Raw genomic sequence first — 26,706 nt, 5'->3', positions numbered from 1 at the left:
TACAGTCTTATCTTGTAGAATGGGCTTGATAACCAAAGGATTAAATAGAACATTTTAACAGTTATAAAGTCAAGTTTAGAATTAATATATGGCCAGTTATACTCTTAAGCCTAATTTACACATAAGGTGCTATGCCCATGCTCCATGTGTCATGGCAGCAAACATTCACACACACTGTTCCCATGCCGTGCCGCTACTGCTTCCTAAACCAATCCGAACCTCAATTACAAGGAGGAAGACATTCTTATTGGTCAAATTCGTATTGCTTTGAGTACTCCGAGGAAAGCCGAAGCATCGCGGTCGTCGAGTCGTGACTGGGATGGCTTCTCTTCAAGGTTGTACTGTCGGGATATGGCGGGGGAACGGCACGTCATGTGAATAATAGGCTGAATTAGCGTTTAATAGGTTGAATTTTAAAAAAAAAAAAAGACAACCAAATGAATTTTCAATATCAAAGTCTAAAAAGAATATCCATGAACCACACAGCACGACACGAGAACGGCCATCATATGTGTGAATTAGTCTTTACTGTTTGTTATACAGGGATTTTTTTTTTTAAATAAACGGAACAAACATGTTGCATTTTTATTCCCGAATCAGATGAAATCGATCCTTCCCGCGTCCACCGTTTGGTCATTATTTCTTTAATGAATTTATGCGTAGTCCATTAACAAAAGAATGATTGATAACAATATCAAGTCGCATCTATAGTCACAAGCACTTCTATTGGAATAAAACTGGAACAGCAATTCAGACCTTCCTGCTGTTTCGCAAGTACAGGGTGTTCAGAAAGTCTCTATACACCAGTGTAAGTTCAATGATATCCCTTGAAAAACAAAGAAATAAAATAGGAAACACATATACGTAAGTTACAATTAATCACTTCAAGGTAAACTAGCCGACCGGATTGCAGAAAGGAACTTTTCACAAGGTGGTAGCAAAGCAGTGTTGCTAATCTTTGCAAAAAATATTTTTCTTTGTGGCTTTGAATATGTCACGAATCAGGTGTATAGCGACTTATGGAACACTCTATAGTTACGCATAGATATGTAGATAGCGGAATATGTAATGACTTGTGGCGCTATCGCGACAAGGTAAAATCTACGTGCTTTCTGCCCAGTTTACGGTAATAAGATCAATGATTACTAAATTCTGTCAGATAGGTAAGATATCCTTATAGCTTCAAATGCAACAGTAGTTATGATATTCTGTCTTTTTGTGTTTGTGTGTGCGCGCTAGGATTAGAATAGTGTTTCGATTTCAGGGCTTAAATTTACGTTTTTCTTTCCAACATACCAAAACAAACAAAGTCTACAATATTATTCTCGTTAAACGAAAAACAAAATGTCCCAAAAAGGAGATACTACCAATTGATAGACCTAATCAAGCTAAATAAAGTGATATGGATGTATGTGAATTCTCATAGTTTTCGAGAAATCGAGAAAAATGATGTTTTTGTAAATCTAAAAGTTGATACAGTACGGTAACCACGTAACATATTAAGATGAAGTTGATGTTGCAGTTTACCCTTTTCAAGAATTGTTGATGAATACATTATCACATATGCGAGACGACAATGCACAGTGTATGATTAACAGCCTGCCTTTCTAAAAATAATACAAAATTTACCATTTTTCTTTTGTTTGTTTATTCATCAGTGAAAGGAGATAATGAAATACAAGTCACCACAATCATAGATAATGCTATTCTACAACAGAAAATATGAACCTGAAGAATGTTCAGTGTTGCCATCCATAGAAATTACAGTGTTGTCAGAATAACAATTTCCCTAAAATCTAAGTTAAGACAGCGAGTAGAGGAATGAACTCAACTGCATTTGGTTACGTATCATATTGTTTTGGTTTCCTGTAAACTACTTTTTAAATAATAGTTGTATTTAGTTTGTAATAAACAAAATAGTTTTAACATACAGTTATTAAAACTAAATAATAATGTTAATTAAAAAGCAGTTCACAAGAAACCAAAACAACATGATACGTATTCAAATGCAGTTGAGTTTGTTCCTCTACTCGCTGTCTTAACTTAGATTTTAGGGAAATTGTTTTTTGGCAACACTGTAATTTCTATGGATGGCAACACTGAACATTCTTCAGGTTCATATTTTCTGTTGTAGAATAGCTTTATCTATGACTGTGGTAACTTGCATTTCATTATCTCCTTTCACTGATGAATAATCAAGCAAAAGAAAATGGTAAATTTCGTATTATTTTTTAGTAAGACAGGCTCTTAATGAGAGATAGCCTAAAATTATGGTTAATATTATAAACTTATAATTTTTGACTAACTATACTATTGAGCAAAGATGACATATTTTGAAAAAATGATGAGGACAGTGACACCGATTTGGAGTTCGAAACTGAAGATTACTAGATAAATTTGTATATTATTGCTATTATTAGTAACTTATTTCTGCAATTATCACGTGCATAATGAATATATGATATTATTTTAATATACGATAAATTTTAATATACGATAATTTTGTTCTCTGAAGTTGGCAACCTTGGTCATCATGTAAACCAAATTTCTTCACGTGACACTCGTACTTGTTAGATCTTCTATAGAAAGCACAAGTATTGTTGATTTCTTGATATAATATACCCCCCATGTGCACATATAATAGCTAAATAGTGTATATTATTTCTTAAAATAATTAAATTGTTAAAACAAATAATTAAAAATATACACAAGAAACGTGAATTTCATAAAGAAAGTACACAACATAAGCCACATGTTTGGTGAAAGAAAGATGGAATTACAGTATTAGGAGTATTAGCCTTTTGTAAGTGTGCACAGTAATGTGCATAGTCATTAAGGCATATAGTTACATGGAAGTTGTTCCTTATTTATACATCGTACTGGATTTTTAACTTCTACACGCCTTCTATGTATATATGGTACCTACACCTTCACTTTTACTTGTCATACTCCTCACCTAAACATGTTCAGCACAACCATGTGTAAGTCACAGTATAAACATATAAAGGTATATATATAAGAACTTTCTTTTCGTCGTTTTCTTCAATTGATGTTATGGGTGTGTGTGTGTTACTTTCTCGTCGCTTTATTTATAGTTTGGTGAAATACTTAAACCATGGTTGGTTGCTATTATGCTAATATCCTTTCATTTTTTCCCCTTCTTCCTTCCTCTCCTACAGAAAGAATGATTAAAATAAAACCACCTACAGAACATGTTTAGGACATAAGAGGAAAAGTTTATGCTGTAAAGACTATCAAGGATTATTTCTTTTCACTGTACAAAAATTTCTCGAAGAAGTATATGTCATTTCTGTCCCTTATTATTATCAATTGCTTCCACTTGTTGAGGCTTTCTCCATTAATACGGGTTATTTTCTTAGTCAACTATTTTTCTCTCTCTCTCTCTTTCTCTTTGTGTGTCATGAGGTAAATACTAAATAATTTATTCCTTTCATGAAACATTTTCTGAATATTTGCGGAAAATAGTATGAGGAGGGCACGGTGGCTCAGTGGTAGAGCTCTTACCTGTGGTGTTCTGAGTTCGATCCCTGACCAAGTAAGTATGTGGTGGACAACATCGTGTGTGTGAGTTTTCTCGGGATACTCCCGTTTCCTTCCACATTCTCATTCCACTAATTCTTCCTTTATCATTTACTTGCCGTAACCATTTGTTTCCCTTAACTTAAAGAACATTTTCGTGGGACGTGAAACTGAAATATTACATTTCATTTTATTTCAAAATAGTATGACATTGGAGCTCCTATTTCAAAGCACTGATACCCATTCTATCGCTCATCTAAGAGTGTGTCTGTTACAAGTACTGAAGATATCAGTTCCAGTATTTGATTCTATGGTAGTTCACACTGCAAAAATAAACAAATAAATCAGTGTTTGGGCTTAGTTTAGAAACGACTTTTTTTGGCTATTTTTTAACATGTCTAACAAGGTTGACAAGTGTTCTATCAGTGAGAAAAATCTGTTTAGAACGAATCCTAATAGTTTACTAGTGATATAGTTCGGCGAATTGTGGTAAATTTTGAGAGAGATCGCGATTTTCTGTATCATTTGGTTTGAGAGTTTTGGCTAACGATAATGATGGCGATACTTCTAAGATACCCTATATTTCTAAGTATATGACAACTATGAACGTCAATTTTTTTTAATGTTTCTTACTTTTTTCTTGAAAATTGCGAAAACAGCAGATTCCGAAAGACCTCACCTACATTATTCTATTTATTTATTTATTTATTTATTTATTTATTTACAAGTAGTATGAGTGTCACAGTTAGTAGAAAAACAACAACAGTCTGGTATTTAACAGTGTTTTTATTCATATACAACACATAAATGAATTAGCAACCCAACAGCACGAAAAACTACTAATTGTTATGTGCAATAAATGACATGCTTTTTAGAGTCAAAGAGTGTATTTTTCTCATTTTTTCGAAAACTACGCACAGGAATTTGCACTAACCAAATCATTTAGTTCATTTCAGTGAGATCTATCTATTGCCATAATATTGCAGAATTAACAACGTTTTAAATACAGTCGAAAAGTAATTTTAGACTAAAACATTAACAACAAGGGGAGGGGGAATTAGAATGAAGTTATGAAGGGTCTATTCTCCTGGTGGAAATTAAGAAAATTCTAGAATAAAGCTCAGCCAGTTGGCTGGCCGCTAGATTCAAAACCATGGCCTTCCGATTTCAAGCTTTAAGGTTTACTAATCACCTAACTTGCTCCATAATGCGCCTGGTATCAGCCCATCTCTAAATTAGAACATTTACTGTCACATGGTATGCGTTTTCACTACCTTTCTTACTTCCCATCCCTTAAATAGTCGTAGTTGCGACTTTTTTAAAAGCGAAGAAGCGCAACGACACGGAATTGAAATAAATTTGTAAATGACAACTACAGATACTAACACAATGTTAGTGCGAAAGAGTTGCTAGCAAGAAAGGAGGCCATTTCGACATTTTATAACATTACATCCAGTGTGCTTCAGAAAATGCTCGTTCTTTAACTTCAAGAAAATGCAGAATATTGCTACGTACTGTAGGATGTAAACTAACGCTATAGGCGCTGCCTTCTTTTTGCACCAAGCAATATAATATGTAGACTCCCTACACTCAAAGCTTTTGGAGCTGCATTCTTTCTGTAGTAGACCCTTTCATTGTTTGTAGAAGAAGAATTCCTTGAGAAATTATAAGGATCAACCAACTTTAATGCTAATTAATTTTTGCAAGTGAAAAAAATGTACTTGACTTGTTGTGCATTTCACCCTTTCAATTCCCATTAAATTTGACATTGACACTTATTTATATAGATTTATTTGCAAAGTTTCTTTCATTCCCTTGCTACCATGGGTATTCTAATTCTAATTGGCTCACCTTGTTCCCACGCAAATGTAGTAATTATTTATTATATTTTGCCAAAGTGACATCTTGTTGCATTGACTTCACTGAAAGGGTTCATGGAAAGGGGATTATGTAAAATAAAGGAGAGACTTTATATGTTATTAGTGGTAGTTAGGTTTCTACATTCTATAATACTGTTGGCGTTTACCAAGGAGGGGCAGGGTGTATAAATCTTAGACATACACCAATTGATAGATCTAGTTGAGCTGAATAAAATGTTATGCGTGAGAGTAAAAACGTCATGCGTAATTTTTCGAAAAAAATGGAGTTGATTTTGAGTTTAATATCCCGTTCAGCAGCGAGGCTATATGAGACGTGAACCTTACTGATTAACGTGAAATATGAGCTCCCGCCGGGAATTGAACCTGGGTCTTCCACGCCAAAAGCACGTACGCTAACAGCTTAGTGAGCTATCGGAAAAATGGAGAAAAATGAATATCTTTGTAACTTATATGCCTAAAAGTTGAAACTGTAGAAGGAGCATAGCTACTCATTGAGGTGAAATATATATTCATTAAGCTCTTTACTATAGAATAACACCAGTAAGGCGACATAACAGTGTTTTAGGCGTACATACAGAAATTTATATTAATGTCCGAAGTTTGGGAGGGTGTCCAGAAGTAGTAGTCACTATGTCTAGGTAGTATTGAACTGCTATTATTCTACACTCCATAAAACGGTAAGTAGAAGCCGCGGTGGCTCAGTGGTAGAGCGTTCACTTCTGGTGTTTGGGGTCCTGGGTTCGATTCCAGCTTCCGCCAAGTAAACTTTGTGGTGCACAAACACCATGTTGGGGTTCCTCGGGGTTCTCCCGTTTCCTCCCACTTTCTTCATTCAACCATTTTAATTCATTTCTCATCATCACTGTCTCGCCGGCATAATCGTGGGACGTAAAACTTAAAGATTTCATTTCATTTCAAAACGGTAAGTTATTTTAAAGTACTGTTACCTATATTCTCAGCAAAAAATAAGACAACTAAATTGTTTTTATAGGAAAAGAAAGAGCAGGATCAATTTTTTTTTGGTACATCAACCGAGGAATCATGCTTTTCTTAAGAAAGTGTGGAAGTATCTGTCGAGTTACGAAGTTTAGGGGTCTGGACCCGGTGGAACAACCTCATGGGTGTGCTCCTGGTATGGTTAATGAGATGTAGCTTAAAATTTTATTAACTCTTAAATTTTAATTTCTCTTTAACGATAACATTAAAAACAAGATTTTTTTTTCTATATCAGTCCATATGTACTATCTAGTTGAATAAAGTAAAATGCTTTGATGGTAAATTTGTCTCTTTGCGTAGTTTGCGAAAAAAAACAATCTAAGAAAATGAACTTCTGTTGCGCTAAACAGCATATCATTCGTTGCCATAATTGATAGTTTTCATTTTGCTGTACTATTATATGTAGCCATAAATATTGTTTAGTAGGTTGTATCAAACGTTGTTTGTTTTGTCCAAACGGGGTACGCATATTCTTTGTAATAAGCCATATTTATCTATAAATCTAGTTTAACATTGGCCTTCAATATCTTTTGTTTTGGCAGTGCCACAGGTAAATATACTGTTTTTGATATTAAGATGTAGGTTAGTAGCTGATTAGTAGCTGACGATGTTGTCTAATGGTGAATAGAGATTTTGATTTTATTCACTGAAGTTTAACGTTTCTTTTCAGCATTTAAGGCTACACGAGAAGGAACGTATTGCTTAGCCATAGTTGAGATTCCGACTCATGGGGTTCAAACGGGCTCATGCTCAATAATTGAGCGTTGAACACGAGTGTGTTAATGTTGCCGAGACAATACGACACGACACGACACGAGAAATAACAATTTCTCGTCTCGTAAATTTTGTAGAAATTTCGTTTCTGATTTCTATCTTTGGCCCTGATTTTGATCTTGATTTCACCAAGAAGTAATTAGAACCCTTCCGCGTCACAAGAGGTCCAAGAAAGATGTAATGAAACAACATTTAAACCATATTTTTCATTGGAATACATTGTTTAATGGCTTCAGTATCATCAAATGTTGATAAATGCTCTTCATTATGTTTGTACAATGACTTTATCAAGTTATTGTTCTTATACTATGAACTATCAATGTTTGAGGTGTGAAACGTGGGTGAACTAATGTTGCCTACAAGACGAGAAATTTCTTGTCTCGATTCTATCATACTCATCTCTAAAACGAGACGAGAATTGTCATATTTTTCGTCCCGTCTCGAATTTGAAAATGTACTTCTCGTTTCGAAGCCAACACTAGTGTGGGTACGTACGCTAGAAGTCGATAGAGAGTTAGATCCTGAGCAAAGGAGGAAGGGGGAGAAATCGCTCCCCTTCTTGGAACTCCCAACTTTTTGACATATAAAAACATGAAAACAACACAAGCAAAATATCTATTTGATTTGCACATAGACATATAACTTGTCAATGGTTTACAACCATAATACCGAGATTACGAAGCCCAAGATAGTGCGAGTGTGAATCTGATCTAAGCTAGCGTGAAACTCTCATTGAGTTTAGGGAACCCGAGATAGTATGTGTGTGTGAGTCTGAGCTAGTGTGAAACTCATTGGTTAGTGAGCCAAGCTGGTTTGAGTATAGTGAGTCTGAGATTCGAACTACTGCAGTGCCCGAGGCAAGAACCCCTTACTAGGTGTCAAATTCGGTATCACGGACTTTTAACTTCTTACCCATACCCACACAGAAAAAAAAATCACTTTCCCCCCACCCTCGATTTGCACTAAAACTACGCACATGAGTTCAGCCACAAGCATGCTATTTTGTTTCAGTTTGATGTGTTCTATAGACTAATATGTGTCTTATCTTTAGACAATGATTTACATAAACAGAAATTAAAATTTAAGAGTTAATGACAATTTTAAGGTATATCATACTATGTATTGACGTCCTGTTAGTATCATAAGTGAATAATATTTCAAGTACGTTTACAGTGGAATATTAAAATATGGTGATGGGTCATTTTGACCCATCCGGTCCTTCTAGTGTTAAGTATCGGTTTCACCTCAACAAGCGACAGGATTCTCGTACAGCATTAATTTTTAGGTTTACAAAGAAACAAGTTTTTTTCTCTCCATTTTCTCAAAAACTGTACATGAGGTTTCACACTCATGCATATCATATTGTACAGTTCAATAAGTTCTATTGATTGGTATACGTCTCATATTTATACTTAAACAAGTTTTCATTTAACTAAAGTTAATAATATTGTAGATTTTTTTTATTCAGAAAACGTTCAAAATATGGGAATAATTGACCAAATTGATTGATTTTCATTTTTCATATGCAGAGTTATGAACGATGAGACTTATTATTTGTGTGGGCTTCCAAACAAGTCGGAATTTGAGTTTGTTGTTGTTTGTTTGTTGTGCAGTGTAGCGTCTCATTTTAGCAAGGAGGGAATATGAGACGTGGACATATAATTTAAGGTAGAATCTGAACCACCCTGATGCGTTCAAATTTTTAGTGCTTTTTCGGGCGGAAATCGAACCCAGAACCACATGCACCAAAGTAGAACGCACTAGCTACTAGACTAGTATAGATGGCTAAGTTCTTGTTGCTAGCATTCATTCCAAACATGAACACAGGGGTGGACCAAGGCAAAATTATCACCCGGGTTGACTCCCGCAGTCCTAGCCTATATTTTACATTTTATTACAGTGATTTTAATATTTTAAATCCATTTTTTTAAAGAGAAAAATTAATTCTCAAATACATTGCATAGGTATATTTAGTACTTAAAAATATACATATGGTATCAATTGCATTTGCACCGATATGTATAAACAAAAACAAAATCGAACAGCATTTATTGAATATTACTAATGCTGACATGATTACTTCTATATTGTAAATTGTTTTGTTATACCAATAACATCAGGAATAATTCTACCATATATATCTGACTGTGACTATGTAACAATCTATTCTAATAATGTGAAATACCAGTAAACAGGGTGGATTGATTTAAATCAGTCTGATTTAAATCACGATTTAAATCAAGATTTAAATCACTTGATTTTTTAAATAAAAATCGTTGATTTAAATCGAATTCCTAAATAAATTAATTTAAAATGAAAATAAGTAAAATCCCGTTTCTGTTCTGTTATTTCGATTATGGAAGTTAATAATCATAATACAATGAGACTCAAATGTACAGTATAGTATGAAAACAAGTGTCATGCAGAGGATGATTAGGGAAAATCCCGTTTTGAACAGGTAACGGAGCAATCCTTCTTTCTTCTTTTCGTAACATTAGGTTTGGGTTTTAAAATCATTAACTATTCCAACGGGGAAATCACCATTGACATTTAAGACAAAAATTCTTTTTTGTGCGTGTCTGTTTGTTTGTCCTCAGATAATAGGGCGTATTTAGAGGGGTCCTATCCCCCCTTTTTTTGTTAATTTTAAACTTTAGGCAAAATTTATGTACTTCATGCCGCAAGCTGGTTCTGAGTTTTTAAAAATAGGCCCCTGCCAAATATCAGTAACTTTTGTGAAAAAAAAAAGTGTCTTTTTGATAAACGTTGCTGTACTTTTTCCTTAATGCTTGACCTTTTAAATTATATCACCTATTTTTAGGTGATATGGTAGAATCTTCATTATTCAATTTAAAAAATACCAATAAGGCTTTTTACTTCGTTTTCTGTAAGGCTGGAGGCATTTTAGAACACGTTACATATGCTTTCACGCAGGGTTGGCTAGTTTAAACCATGCAAAAAGCGAAAAATGTTTGTAAAAGTGTAAGTTTTCGTAAAATCTTCAACACACACATTAGTGGGTTATCGCATGTCACTCCCGCATATTATTCCTATTATATTCAAATTTAAATTCCCCATTCATTACTCAAAGAAATTAGCCCTATACTACAAAAGCAACTTTTTTATAAGGTTATGAATGTTTCTTTTGTGATTTTTTTAATAGTTTGTTATTATTGTTATGCAATTGCAATCAAAAGAAAATTCTAAATATTGTATCGTTTTAGTAATGTTTACTATTGATAATATACATCAAAATATCGTACTTTGGGGAAGGGGGGTCATACAAACCCCCCGAGAGGCATTTACTGAAATCAGAAATATCTTTGGTACCGGTATCTATTTAGGTATAAATGGGTCAGAGCCAAAGTCGACTCAAATAATTCTTATTTTTATTCACTTTTCTTACTGGTATGCAAATTAAGACGTATTTCTTTAACTTGGACTAATCAAAGTCGTAGTGAACTAATTTGGACTAAATTAGTTCTGTACTCTGCAGTATTTTGAAACTGTCCATATGTAATTCTGTATAATGGTTTCAATTGTGCAACTGTTTATCTTTTTGTCCTTCTGAAATGACTCTTGACAATTAGACAATTATATTAAAAGTATGTAAAGATCAGTACAACGTATCAGGAGTCCTTCGTGAGTGAGTCGGCAGACGTATCGCATTTGTGGCCAATTAGTCCAGTTTTCAAGTTCAAATGGAGGACAATTTGTTTCGGATGTAAGAGACGAGAAACGGTTTGGACTCCGCTTTAAGCTTATGTGATCCGTTCCAGCACAACCCGGTTGTTGCATAATAACACCAAAGTGAAACAAACTTATTTCTGTTCATATGTGATATAAATACATAGAGTAAATTATTTAATTAAAAAAAAACTGGTTTAAACCCAAAAAACCAGGTTTAAACAAAAAAAAACTGATTTTTTGGTGTTTTTTTTTCCAATAAAAACCATGGTTTTTGCCAACCCTGCCACGCCTTTCTGCGTTGAGGCATAGTGTGTGATGACGTCATAAATTTAAAAAGATATGTTTTGTTATGGGTGGTATTATTATTATTATTATTATTATTATTATTATTATTATTATTATTATTATTATTATTATTATTATTATTATTATTATTATTTGGCGGGTTACATTTTGAATTCAGAAGACTGAAATTTTGCACACTCGTTCAGTGAACCCCTTAATAATTTTCAGATGTTTTCAGATCTCTGCGTGGAAACAGCGGGCTCCAGAGGGGCAAAAATGTTTAAAAAAGGGTATTTTTAACAAAAGAAAATAGATTTTTTCGTGATTTTCCCGTCTCAGATGACATATGAATGGTACCGTTTGAAAGGCTGTTCTATTCTGAAGAAAATAATGTACGTACTATGCTCCTAGGATAAATAGGGATGTCTCAGGAAACTGTTACCTGAGATCCTGTTTTATACTGGAATCTGGGGTATTTGGGGAATATTATTTTTCACGGGCTTACTTTTGCACCTACAAGATTGAAATTTTGCACATTTACTCAGTGCACCCCTCAGTATTTTTCAGATTTGTTTCAGATCTCTGTCTTAAAACAGGGGAAGTGGTCCACAGAGGTATTTAAAAAAAAAAAGACATTTTTAACAGAAAATTCCTTTTTTCGTGATTTACCCTCCCCAGATACATGATGGAGACATTTGAAGGGTACTGTTTGAAAATTTGTTTTATTCTGAAGAGAATTATGTACAAATCATGATCTTAGAATAAATAGGGATGTCTGAGGAAATTTTTATATTAAATCCGGGTCATCTGGAGCATTGTGGGAATGTTCTTAGCTCATTGTTAAATAGTTTCCTCACTCTTACTACTCAAAAGAGAAGTTTGAAATTTTGTACACACATTTAGTACACCCCTTAGAATTTCCAGGTTGAATTTGAAATCCGTGCTGTAACACAGGGGTATCCAGAGGGGACCAAATTAAAAAAAAAAGTTTTAAAAAATGCCGATTACTCTCAAAATTTCCCGCTTCAGAGACTTGATAAGGAAATGTGAATGTTACCGTTTCAAAAGCTGTTCTATTCTAAAGAGAGTGATGCATGTGCCATGATCCCAGGATAAATAGGGATGGTGATGTAGCTGCTTGACTGAAAGTCTATATAATTAACTTTTAGAAAGAGCCATAATTTAAAAGGGTTAAGAAACATTGTTTGGGATTGATATAGGTTAACGATTGGGGACAATTCAAAATTCAACCCCAATACTTTCACTTAAATGGCATAATTAGCATTTAATACTAATTCCTAATGCTTTATCTTCAATTCGCGACTTGTATTATACCAGGAGAAAGATTTGATTTAAATCAAAAAAATCGATTTAAATCAAAAAAATCAACAAAAATGATTTTTATTTAAAAAATCATGATTTTTTTCCACCCTGCCAGTAAATAGGATTCACATATATTGAATGTGTTTTATGCACAGCAATCTAAACAAAACTTTATATTCGATTTCTCAAACACTGTCGAAATGAATGGTTTGGTAAGAACTGTATAGCGAAACAATAACATCTCCTAGACACTACATTCAAAAAAGACCGACAGTTTGGTGGAGCGGTGTCGTTTCTAAGAAATCAAAAGTTAATGCTGTATATACTGTTTCCCCTCCACTACCACTTTAAAAGAGTAACATGTATAAAATCCAATAGCATTTATTGCATGGGAAAAGTTCACAAAGAACATGGCCCATTATAAACAATACCAACTCCCCCTCCACCCTTTCTTGTACATTCCATATCTCTATTTGTTGATACAGCCCCCCCTAGTACTATGAAACTCTTTTCTTCCATGGTGGAATGGAAAAAGATGAGATAATAGACGCTACTTTACAAGAATATAAACCAAAAATGTCAGTAGAAAACACGTTATAAAATTTACTGAATCTCTTTTTGGCGCCCCTGTGAGTGTGGCGCCCCGAGCAGTTGTCAAAGTTGCCCGGCCCTTGGTCCGCCCCTGCATGAACATCTAGCATAGAAGAGACGTTTTTACATCACGCCACTTTGTTTCCAAAAGAACTGGACCACAGCGTCACGCCATAAGTTGATGCCAGATAGGAACAGATCTACCCGCTAGCGTACTCAAATTTTCATCGTTCCAAATTCCTATTGTTTCAACATTTTTGTAAACATATCTTAATATCTTAATATACAGATGTTGATTTGTTTGTAATATATTATGCAAGAAGGGGGATTAAAACAGGAAACACTGACTCTATCAGTACGCCACTGGACCTATCAGTAATTTCTACATTTTTAGTTATAGATGAGAAGCTCACTCCTAATGTGGAATTTAAATACAGTAGTTGTGGATTGGGTGATTATGATTTATTAGAGTTGGTAATATATATACTTTCATTTATAGATATCCAGTGCAATGTTATTCACGCGGCTACCATCGCCTAAAGTTTGAATATCTATCCTCGAAACAGAAAGGGAAGAAGGCTTGTCTCATATCTTAAAACTTGGAAAGAAGACTTTTCATCATGAGCGAAGAAGTAAGCCCTTTTGTTGATGTTTTCTGTGTTTTCTTTTTCTTCGTCTTCAGATAATCTGTTTATACATTTCTACTCCCAGCGATATCATGATATTCTATTGCTCTTTCCAATATGCCCTTGCCATAAGACTGTCACGTCAAAATCTAAAATCGAAGTTATTAGAGGGTTAGAAAGTACAAGTAACGTGACCTCTGTTGTGAATTATAGGTGAAGGTAATCCGAGTCAGACTTTTTTTTTTTTCTTGGGTTAATTGAAACTGATTTGTGTTCGAGAGGATTTCTTTTATTATACTTTTTAAAGGTTGGGTGTTAGTTTCCTTGTAGAAGCGACTTAGGTGTTCTCAAACTAACTCTATGGCGTATGGAACCTGGAGGTTCAATGCCGCACTCACAAAAGCTCTCCACTGACTTCTATCCTTAGCCAACTGGATCCAGTTTCTATTTTGTATTCCTATTTCTGTGAGATTCATCTTAATATTGTCCTCCCAAATGCGCCTAGGTATTCCTAATAGTCGTTTTCCGATTGGTCTACTAGTTCAAACTTTGAAAGCGTTCTTACTTTGAAAGCGTTCGTGGCTACATGACTTGTCCACCTAAGCCTCCTAGATTTGACGACCCTAACAATGTTTCGTAAACCGTGTAAATTATGTAGTTCCTCGTTATGAACTTTCCGCCATTCCCCAGTCCCGTTCCTCTTGGGCTCGAATATTCGTCTCAGGATCTTGTTCTCAAATACTTTCAGTCTTTCTTCCCTCAGAGTAAGCGACCACGTTCTCAACCATACGGAACAACAGGCATTATTATCGTTTTATATATTTTAAGCTTCAAATTCCTCGACAGAATTCGCGACAACAACATATTTTGAATTGAATAATAAAACGAATTCCCTGCTTTTAGTCGACAGTTAATTTCTTTGTGAATATGGTTTTCGTCTGTTAATATTGATCCTAGATACTGAAAGTATCGACTTTATCAAGGCCATTATTTGATATTTTAACGCATCCATAATTTGCCGTATAGTATTACGATCCTGTGGTTGCTATTTTTTATTGACTTAGGTGTTCATTCAATACGAATTGTTCACAATATCACAATATTTCACTTCGTTCAATAGTTAAAATCTAATTCCTATTTATTTATTTTTATTTATTTACTTATTTATTGATTGATTGAATCTGTAATATCTAGGTTTAATCTTTTTCTACTTCCTAAATAGATCTCGTGAAGGGGTAATTAAAGAATTCGACTTGTCTGGTTGAAAATTCGACTCTATTTAACTTAGCTCCCTTGAGGACAAATGAAATGAAATCTTTAGCTTCAGCATCCCACAGTTAATGTCCTTTAATGAAAGTGAAGATTGTGAAATTATATTTTTGTGCTCTTCGAGCGGGAACCGAACCGTGACTATGTGCACTAAATGATGACGGTACTCAGCATGAATATCATACATAGCCTGTGCATTCTGATTCGTTACGAATAAAGTGGCAAAATTTAAACAAGTATTAGAAATGAGCATGTGTTGCCATCTATTGATTACGTTATTTTTCAGATGAATATAACTCTGTCTTGTGTCATCTTTAAATCAATCTAAATTGAAAAAAATATGTACCGTATATACACTGATCAGCCAGAACATTATGACCTCCCATTTAAGACTGACATGTCCATCTTTGGCTCGCAGAACAGCTTGAATGTGGCATGGAACCAATGAGACCTTTGTAGGTGACTGGAGGCATAGCGAACAACATCTGCACGCACACACAGACCACTTAATTCCTATAAATTCCGCGGAGGGACTCAATGAAAATGAAATGAAATGAAATCTTTAAGTTTTACGTCCCACGGTTATGCCGGTTAGGCTAAAGGAGACGGTGAGGATGAGAGATGAGTGAAATGGTGGAATGAAGAAAGTGGGAGGAAACGGGAGAACCCCGAGAAAACCCACGGGCACGGTGTTTGTCCACCACAAAGTTCACTTGGCGGGGGCTGGGATCGAACCCGGGACCCCAAGCACCAGAGGTGAACGCTCTACCACTGAGCCACCGCGCCCCCCTGAGGGACTCAATGAGCTGAATCTGACGTTCAAAGACGTTCGAAGGTGTTCGATCGGGTCAAGATCGGATGAATAGGAGCCACTGCAGCAATTGAAATTCACCACTATACTCCTTGAACCACTGTAGCAAACGTTGCGTGTTGTCCTGCATGCCATTCCCAAACGGCAATATAGCCGACATGAATGTGTGCACATGATCAGGAGTGCCGATAGCAAGTAGCCATCATGATGCCCTTCACACGCAAAACCGGCCCTATGGCTGACCATGTGAAGATTCTGCAAATCATAATGGAGCCACCACCGATCTGTCGTCATCCTATTGGGGACATCTCGAGCAGCTGTTCCGTAGAAGACGGCGGATTCTAACCCGGCCACTGATGAAATGAAGGCAGCATTTTGATTCATCGGATCAAGTAACGTTGTGTCATTGCGCTGCTGTTCAAAGACGATGGGCATGTGCTGATTCTAGTTGTTATCGATGATGCCACGCGATTAACATTAGTATGTGTTGGACATCAGTTGCGGAGGCCTATACCTAACTGTCTACGGTGAACTGTGTGCTCAGACACACTCAAGCTTTGTTCACTCTTAAAGTCTGTTAACGTCTGCTGTTAATTGTGCCACAGTTTGAGCCCTATCCTGATGTACCAAACTCGATGATGTACGACGTCCAAAGTGTGGCCCGCCCAATGTTTTATGGTTTGATGCTAATTTCACCGTCTTTTCTCCACCTTTGGATGACATTTACCACGCCAGCTCGTGAACACCCGACAGAAAAATTCTGAAACGGTGTTTCCGAGATACTTGTTATCATCCGTTTGGCAATCAAAATATGGCCCCTATCAAACTCTGATATATCGTTGGCCTCCTCCATTCTACGCACTAATATTACGTTGACTGATATAATGTGATTCCTGTCACTGTTTGACGAGCGGTTCTGCTGTGCCCAGTGCCTCTTACGAGGGACAAACGACTTCATTCAGCGGGTGGTCGTAATGTTTTGGCTGATCAGTGTATATCTCAAATTACAAACATAACAAGGATTTTAGAAATGATCAAAAGAAAAAATTGGATTAAATGATTGCTATCTTATCCTTGCTATCTTGGGCAAGAATTTTAGAAATGATACAAAAAATGTATCAAAACATTGCGATCTTGGCCGATAATTAATTTTTGAATCAGGGGCTACAAAATGTTTGAACGGCCGCTAAATCGAGGTTTCGTATCTTCTACGGAATAAGAGCATCATACTGAGTTAAGTGATAGTTTGGGTTTGGCTATACTATAGGTCTATATAGTTCTCCAGATATAAGGCCTACAAGAACATTTTTGATTGACATATTTTGGATCTTTAAAAAAAGTTAGAGAAATCTCAATCTATTAAAAGCTACAGAAAATGGTATACTCTCCTAGTCGGTTTTTGTTGGACAAGCACCTTGTGTGTGCGTTTTCTCGGTATTCTCCCGTGCCTTTCCAGTTTCTTCAATCCACCATTTTTTGTTCAATATCGTCATCACCGTCTTCCCTAGCTTCGGGACATAATCGTGCGACATTAAACCAAGAAAGGAGGTACTGTGAGTACCGTTGAGTATTGCCAAAAAAAAAAAAAAAAAAAAAAAAAAAAAAACACTGATGACAGTATTTCATCAATTTTCGAATCAATTGTGTGGTCACGCTAATAATCAATGCCTGGGGCACTATGTATGTCTTCTTCCAAAGAAGACCCGGTTTGAGAGTCTGATTGGCTGATAACTAGTTAATATAATCCTAATACTCATATACAGTATGAATCTCAACCCGGTAGATGGAACATCGAAATATTTGAATACAAAATATGTAACCCATTAATTTACGCTTAACTGCACAGTAACGAAGATGAATGAGAAAAAATCTTGATGAGGAAGAATGCATTCCATGTAAGCATCAGTTATAATAATAACGAATGCAATATTAATGTAATAATGATCGCTATCTCATCACCCAAGAAGATTATAATAGTATTCCTTCACCACAGTTCATTGATAATTTGCTTTCCTTTCATATAACTTTTCTCCTAACGATCTTCTAACCACGATAGTTCCTTTTACTTCCCATGTATAATTCTTTTTTGATTCACGCCTCATTTGCACTATCAGCTGAGCTGTTAATTCTTCTTGTTGCCGGAGAATGGCGCTCACGTAATGATTTTTTGATACATACCGTCCGTCCGCATGTATGTATCTAATACATTATATAGAAAAGATATACTACTATAGTGGCCGCGCGCGCATGCGCAATCCACTACTAGGCAGAAAGGTAAGTTTTCCAGATGAGGTCAAGTCAAAACAGGTGTTTGGGAGCGATGACTTTCTCGAGTTTAGTCGGTCGGTGAACGTACAGGTTGGCAGTTGGTTGTATGGGAGTCTTGTGTTTGGATTGTTAAACATTAGGAAGGGGGGGAAAGAAACCAAAACAAAAATATACGACTGGGGATCGGAGTTGCAGAAAGGACAAGAGATGGAACGAACTACCTAAGCCGGGAGAGATTTGGGCCAGTGGATGGAAAAGTAACCTTTTATCTTAAGTTATTTTTATGTTGTGCCATATTATAGTTACATCGCCGATTTAATTACTGTTCAGTGTTTATTATTTTTTGTAAAGTAACTCAAGTGCAAGAAAGAAAATAAATGAATAATTTTGTACCTATGAGTTCAAATTTGTTCGCCAGTATATCATTACCGTATAGTGTGACAGTGAAAGTATTGTTTGTGTATGTGACTCTTTGAAACAAAACCACGTGTATGTAAACGTAATAAACTTGGAAGAAAAGTGTTTACCTATGATATGCTTGCTTATATCGGTTATCAAATCTAATTATAAGCACCGACCAGAAAAAAAATGTGCAGACTGAAGTTAATAAATGATGCGACCTAGAGAATCTCTATTATCAAGGTAAGATTTTTTTACCTCTTATTTATTTAATTATTTTATAAAAATATTTTATTTAGATTTTGAATGAAAATGCGTACTTTAGTTGTCAAGAAAATTGCAGGCAAAGTTTTACTTTTTTTAAAAAATCTACTTACTCACATATTTCAGAGACTTCCTTGCACGTCTAAGGGACATCAGTCCTGATAAATCGAAATGTCCATTTCTAGGTTCTTTGCGTGATAATCACAGAACGGTGTTTAGACGTCCTAGTATTGTCCTGTGACAGAGGCATATACCGTAGAAATACAAGGGAAATCCTGTAGATTCTGCCCACAGGCGGGTTTTATGGCGTAGATTGCACTATGAAATTATTTAGGAGAACATAATTTTTCGTTGAAAATGGTATAGTCAAATTAGAGAATTGTAAATTTCAAGGGAGAATTTTACATTTCAGGAGCAGAATGGTAAATTTTGGGAATCAGGAGGTACATTTGGGAGGAATGTGGAAAATTTGGGAGAAAATGGTAAAATTGGGGGGTTACACCCAAGCCCTTGGGACGGATAGGAACCCTGGGCAGTACATATTTACATTATCGCTAAAGTTTCTACTTTGAGTTTGAATGGGAGGTAAAGGTGTAGGTGCACATCCCTGGTGCGACGATTACTAGTTTGATCTCAGACCATGTAAATTTGTGATGGACAACATTGTGTTCTGTGATTTTCTCGGGTTCTCCCGTTTCCTTCCACATTCTCATTCCACCAATTCTTTTGTAATAATTTACTTTCATTAATCTCCACCCTCCTTTAGCCAAAAAATCATAATCGTGGGGCGTTAAATCAAAGATTTCATTTTCATTTTGAGCTTGAATATCTCGAGGAACAGGTATGGGAACTGTGTTATTCTATATATGTGTGTATACCAGATAGATAAGAAAATTTACCTAATAGATTTTATCATGTGTTTCCGTGTATCCGAAACATTATCGCTTATACCTTGGTTAGAAGTGATCCTATGTTCAATTACCAGTGGCAGCACACAATTCTTTTCTATGTTGACCTATAGTGACTCAGTTGGGAGCTACATGAATTATGAGGTAGTCGTCTTCGGCATATAAAGCTAAGTAGAAAGAATGATGATGAGAGATGATGTGCTGACCACACTTCATATCACCTAACTAAAAGCCACTTGCTACAAACTGGAGTGTCAGGGAGTTCAGTTTATTGTTACTACTTTAAAGAAGGAAATACTTTTATACACTTACTTTATGCACCAATGAATTTACATGGACAATAGAAAATTGCAGCTCTTTTGTTTGTTTATTTTATTTATTTATTTTTGAGTTTTACATATCACGATTTTGCACTTTAGGCTAAAGAAGGCAATGAGAAAGAAAACATAATAATAAAATGAATTGATGATACAAACGAATAGGATTCGAACCCGTGACAGACAAGTTTTGCAATCTGTCTTGAACACGTTTTTATACCTTTCCAATATATTAGATACATACAATTATTGAATGATAATTAGTAGTTTTAGATATATTAGTATCAGATCTGAGAAATTATGTCATTAAAGGGTCATTAGTGTTTATGTGAAGGGAAAAGATCTTTTGCGGTCATTTTATAGAATACCAGAGAATATACGTCTATTTTACACTCCTTCCGAGGAATTTTGTATCAGTTTCTTAGGGTCCATTTTTAAGGAATTTGGTTTATCAAAATTCTTTCATATATTCACTCTGTTCATGTCTTTATCCGGGAGACAAAATCTGAAGAACGACTTGATGGATTATCATCAATTTTCGCCAGGATGGGGAGAGTTAAAACTTAGGAATCGAGTTTATTGATAGAAGTGGTTCACCCAGTTGATTCTAAGATATAGACAATCAAAAGTCAATTCCTCATACATTCCTATGGGAGTAATTATGAATCTCATCCTTGCTTGATATACTACCAGCAGTGCTGTTGAGATTAGCGGCTGAGTATAATGATCAGGATACAAAATACTAATCTGTTCGTGGAATTCAACGCTGATGGGAAATTAATGACTTTCCACTCGACAAATTTAGAAATTTAGATAAGTATTAATTGATCTTGAAGAATACTTCATTTCATTTTTTTAAATGCTATATTTAAGCTCAGCTTAGTAAAAAAAAATAACTTCTTTACGTGGGGTACACTGTAATACTGATACTTGCTTACTTTTCAGAAGCTTTTAAGAATAAAATAATTTGTTATTACAAAAGAAAAAATCTCCACATTGACGTTAGAATGGTTATCAATTGTATTAGACCTTCAAAACAAAATTGTAAATAAACTCATATTACATTTTTTTTAAAAATAATTATTTAGCATATTTAACAAAATTCTGCCCGTTACAAGTATTATTTCCAGATGATTTCTTTAATAAATTAAAAATGAAAATAGGCTTATTGGAACTGCTGGTCAACTGAAGGAGAAAAGTAAGAAATGAAATTTCACTTGTAACTCCCCCGAAACAAAATTATGGTCATATTACTGAAGGATTTTTTGTTTGTTGAAGTTTAGTATCCGTATCAAGTACATATACTATATGAGACGTAAGCTTAGTTAAAGGTGGAATCTGAACCATTGTAATGTGTTCACACTTCAATACTCTCTCCAGGAATCGAACTCGGGACCCCGTGTATCAAAGGTTCGCGCATGCTCTGACCACTGGACCAGCAACAAAGGCTTAGGCTCTACTACTGATGGAGAACAAAGTGGTTTAGTAAGTAGACAAATATAATAACATTCAGAGCGCTATTTCATTTTCATCTACTTATGGTTTTCGGATTGCAAGTACCAAACTTCCTTAGAATAATTATCTCCATTCTAGAATACTATTTTGCACTGTTGCCTTTCATATTTTTTCTCTTGTCTTTGACTTTTTTTGAATGTGACACCGTAATTAAAATTACTTTTTAATAGATGAACGATTACCACGTACCCCTGTGTAGCTGAATGGTTAGCAGGTGTAGTTTTACTAAGCGTAGTTCCGGGTTCGATTTCCGGTCAGGGGCATTGAATTTTCGGTGATGACTCAGCATCGTGAAATAATCATATCGATTGAAATAGGAACCGAAGAACATTGAGGGATACAATGTTCTGACCACACATCACCCAACTAAAAACTTCTAGCAAGCTCCTTTGTGACTATATAGTTAGTGTACTACTTTGATGAGGAAAACCCGCGTTCGATTCCCGGGATGAGTTCGTACGGTTTGGATCTCACGTTAAGATGTAGACCCATGTCTCATATTATAAGCTCCCTTCTAAAAGGAACGCTGAACTCAAATTCAACCAACCAATAAAAGCTTGTAGCAAGTCACAGCCAATCGTCTGTAATCACGAAGATTTATTTACATAGAATTTTCTAAGGGGAGTTGAAGCTCCCAAATTCATATCCTTTGAGAATTTTTGTATTCATATTTTAATACAATAGTAAATGTGTATTTTTCATAGTGGTTTAAACCCTGAAACATCACTTCGCGTGTGCCGCTGTTTACAATGATTTACGCTGGATAAATTAATTTACAGACTTGAACCATGGATTAAGCTTTAGCATTATTCTTATCTAAACCACACGCCCTTCTTCGATTCAAGAAGATTGAATTAGTAAATTTCTTCTCCCTACACTACGTAAATACCAATTGACAATAATTACCACTAAGTGCGTAAAGTTAAAACTTGACATGAAGCTTTCTACTCATATGAATAAATAAACTTTTCGTTTTAGTTTTGTGCCATGTGACCCAACCATCTGTATAAAACCATGAAAAGTGAATCTGTGTACGTAACCGAAGTATTTACTCATTTATTTATTAACAAAGTTTTCTAATACACTATGAAACCACTTTACTTTTATTGGTTGGTTTGTGGCCCCTTTTAGCAACAATGCTATATGAGAGATTTGTATCCAAAAGTTAACATAAAGTCCGAACAACATGAGCTCACACTGGGGATCGAGTCCTGGTTTCTCACACCCAAAAGTGCGCACGCTAACCATATAGTCACAAAGAGTGCTGCTTATCATTTATGGACACAAGCACGAAACATAGGAAGGGATATCTGATATAGATTGCTCAGATGAGATTGAGAGAAAACCCTAAAATACCACAGTCAAACAGACCAACGGCGGGGGCTGCGGGGGCTCAGTGGTAAAGCTCTTCCTAGTTCGATCCTAGCTCCCGTCAAATCCATCTAGCTTTGTGATGGACAAACACTATATGTGTGGATTTACTCAGCGTTCTTCCGTTTCTTCCCACTTTCGTCATTCCACCATCTCCATCATCCATCTCATTATCATCGTCTCTTTTACTATCAGTGCATAATCATCAGACGATAAACTGAAACAATTTACCAGCAGCAATTTACCAGTTGAATTCGAGCTGTACAATTGTGATTCAATAGTGCAACTATTCCTGCTTGGTCAATTATCACTAAATGAATACACTGCTCAAAAAATTTGGAAATCAGATGAAATATCAGACAAAGCGTTTGGATAAGTTATATTTGACTGAGATATAACATACAGGAGGAAATGCTGTAAGATAGAGTAGAAAAATCGGATACAAACGGGTGTTGGAGCTCGAAAATCATTGTTCACATGACTCAGGAAACACGAGAGTAATGTGTATACCATTCAAACTGCTTATAAACAGGCAATTCAACAACAGTAATTGTTTTCTAGTAGGCGTATGGCCAGTTCAAACAGCCAACACTACCTCGCGCCTCCGTGGCAGGGATTCGATGAGATTGTCAATGAGTTCTTTGTTTATATTGTGCCACTCATCCAGAAGAGCAACCTCCAACTGTGGAATGTTATTGGAGATACTGGCCGATACGCAATTCATCTGCCATGCATATCCCAGGCATATTCATTACTCAATGGGATTAAGATCTGACGAACATGCTGGCCACATCATCCGAACGAAACCCTCAGCTTCCAGCATCACATCCACCACCCTAGCTCTGTGAGGACGAGCAATGTCATCATAGAAAGGAACGAATCACCAATAGCACCAGCATAAGGCAGAGCAAAAGGTTTCAGGATCTCATCCCAATATCTACAAGCCGTCAAAGAGCTATTTCGGATGATATGGAGCTAAGTGGATGATATGGATATGAATATGACTATAATATGCAAAAATTAAGTGAATGTATTAATTGAAAATGCATGATAATTTCTAATGTAACTATGAGAAATTTAAAGTATTGCCAATTGATTTAGAGTTTCTAAGAATATTTATAACTCGTATGACCATGCTTCTGTAGCATGTATTGCTTCCACAAAGTTAGATATATCCTAAAGTTCAGATAAGCATTGAGTAATCGTGCTCTAAAGCAAACTTTTTCCACCGGTTCGTGGGCATTTTACAATTTAACAGTACGCTTTCTATTATTCACAAGGCTATAAGTCTAGACTTTATACGACACATTTTATTTTTTCTATAAACCTTTAAATAATAAATTAAAATCGATTTTTAGACAGTCTGTACCAGTCGATGCCTGAAACACAGCAACAATGCTCAATTCTATATAAAAACTTGTACTCCTATAGAATTATATTATTATTGATATAAAAAAAATCAAAGAAGTGTTTCAGTAAAATATGCTGTCAGTCAAAAAAAAGTTGTGAAGTATTATTAATAGAGGAGAGGGAGGAAAAGATTTTTTTAATGTTATATCTGAAATCAAACAGATGTTCGTTTCACGAAGCAAGCTATGTGTGAAATTATTAGAGTTGTTTTCAGGTAATCCGTCAAGAATTTACCTTTCAGGTATGACTTAAATGTAAGTGAATGTATTGTAACAAGAAACAAATACATTTTGCCCTATGGATGAATTGAATCCAGAATACACAAATTAAAAATAAGTATTTTACTTTTGTTTTAAAAAAATGAAATAATAAAGTGTTTATAATTAGTAGATAATAACTTGTTTACAGCATAATATTTGGAAACATATGTTTTGTGACAGCATAAATTTAATATGGAAATACAAAACAAGAGAGTTTCAACGAACACTCGAAGGAATCAGTATAAAAAGGATAAAACTGAAAAGACGAAGTATGCACGCATCTCCCTCCTTTTTTCGTCTCTAACAGTATTTTAACCTCGGAGAAACCTTAAGGCAAAAGACCTTGAAAGAGCCTGGACAAAAATGGGAGGAAGAATAATATGAAAATTGGTCCTCTTCGAAAAGTACCTATCAATAATCTAAATTGAGAAAAGAAGAGGACCGAGAATTCTGCCTTGAGGCACACCATTTTAGTCATGAACTTAAAAAAATAGTTGTTGAGATATAGATGCTTCTTTTTTTTTTTCTAAGTGTCTCTCGTATGTCGTTCTCTGGTTTTAAAACATCATTCGATTCTTGAATTTTAATATATTATTAATAAAAATATTGTAAATATTTCATTTGCTATGTACTATACTTGTAAACCAGTGTAATAGTACGTAAGTTGTTAAGTTTGTGTATAGAGTTAATATATTGGTCACTAATGCATTCTGTCAATATGTTGTGTGAATTTATTTGAAGTCACGCAAATGATGAATAAGTGAACTTAAGGAGCTGAAAATGTTTGCTAACAAAATTCAGCAGTAGCTAGTTGATCTTTCGCCATAATTAAAGAGGATCTTAACATTTACTTATTTATTTATTATAGTTCGTAATGAACAATTTAATACAATGGTCTTCTAGATATTGAATATAGAAAACAAAAGTAATCCTGGTAGGATTACAAGGTGAGTTAACAAACAGGAGAAGGCAATGATAGGTCCAAAAATTGTAATGAAATAAGACGGAATTACGATAGGGCAAAAAGAAAAGAAAAAAAGAAACAGAAAAATGAAAAGAAAAGTGTTGTTGAGTTGATTGAGTTGATTTTGAGTTTATCGTCCCGTTCAGCAGCGAGGCTATATGAGACGTGGACCTACTGATTAACGTGGAATCCGAACCACATGGAGCTCCTTCGTGGCTAAGCGGTTAGCGTACGCGCCTTTGGCGTGAGAGACCCGGGTTCGATTCCCGGCGGGAGCTCATGTGGTTCGGATTCCACGTTAATCAGTAGGTCCACGTCTTATCTAGCCTCGCTGCTGAACGGGACGCTAAACAAAAAAAACCAAACCAACCGAACCACATGAGCTCCCGCCGGGAATCGAACCCGGGTCTCCCGCGCCACAGGCGCGTACGCTAACCGCTTAGCCACGGAGGAGCTCGAAGAGAAAAGTGAAACTTCCGCCAAAGTGGATTAGGATTAGGAATTAGATTTTTGGTATCTATGGCTATGTTAGCTCGTGATGTAGAGGAAGGATGTCCCTCGGTGACCACACTATCCGAGGAAAGAAAAGGAAGGAGCGGACCTGTATGTTAGGTACCATCGCGGCGTTTGCCTAGTGGGAATGAGGAAATTTCAGGAAAATCTCACTCAGGATGCAGGCCCGTAGCCAGCCCAAAAATTTAGGGGGGATCCGGTAGAAGTTAGGGGGGGGCCCGACCCAATCGTATTATACTTCATCACCATATTATAGTTCATTTGCAAGCCACCGTGAAACTTTTAGGGAACCAGCCAAAGTTTAGGGGAGGCCCGGCCCCCCGTAGCCCCCCGTGGATACGGGCCTGTCAGGATGGCTGGTCTGAAAAACCTTTTATACTTTTTCGACCGAGTGTCTCCACCGGAAATCGAACCCGAAACCGTTCGCACCAAACGCGAAAACGTTAGAGACTATATATATGACTTTAAATATGAAAAAAAGACACCCCTAGCACCCGTAGGTTTTAATGTGGGAAGGGATGACATCTAAAATAATCAAAACGATCGATATTAAAAGTTGGTGACGAATCCATAGATTTTGGGGTCGCTGAGATCAATAATGACACTTCTGATGCCGTTTAAGTATACATTCAGCTCCATCGGCATGGGGAGTGAGATGTGAAAATGCATCAGGTAGTACACTATATTAAAAAAAATGGCCGAGCGTACCTACTAAAAGTTATGGCATAACAT

General features: G+C 35.7%; 1 protein-coding gene across 8 annotated transcripts in view; it reads left to right on the top strand.

Moving 5' to 3' along the window:
* LOC145689749 (uncharacterized) overlaps nt 1-26,706 on the top strand; it is a 506,237-nt gene that overhangs the window by 234,038 nt on the left and 245,493 nt on the right. The window contains exon 1 of one of the 8 annotated variants that reach the window (XM_081763970.1): nt 18,114-18,695. The exons of the other annotated variants lie outside the window; for them this stretch is intronic. The gene's annotated coding sequence lies outside the window, so the exon portion shown is untranslated. Of the gene's footprint in view, nt 1-18,113; nt 18,696-26,706 lie in introns of those variants that run through there. 8 annotated transcript variants of the gene reach the window in all.

Source organism: Thermobia domestica, chromosome 1 (assembly GCF_964235325.1).
Source record: "Thermobia domestica chromosome 1, izTheDome1.hap1.1, whole genome shotgun sequence".
Classification (NCBI taxonomy): Eukaryota; Metazoa; Arthropoda; class Insecta; order Zygentoma; family Lepismatidae; genus Thermobia; species Thermobia domestica.
The sequence above is the reverse complement of the archived record's forward strand: the minus strand, read 5'-3'. Positions and strand labels throughout refer to the sequence as shown.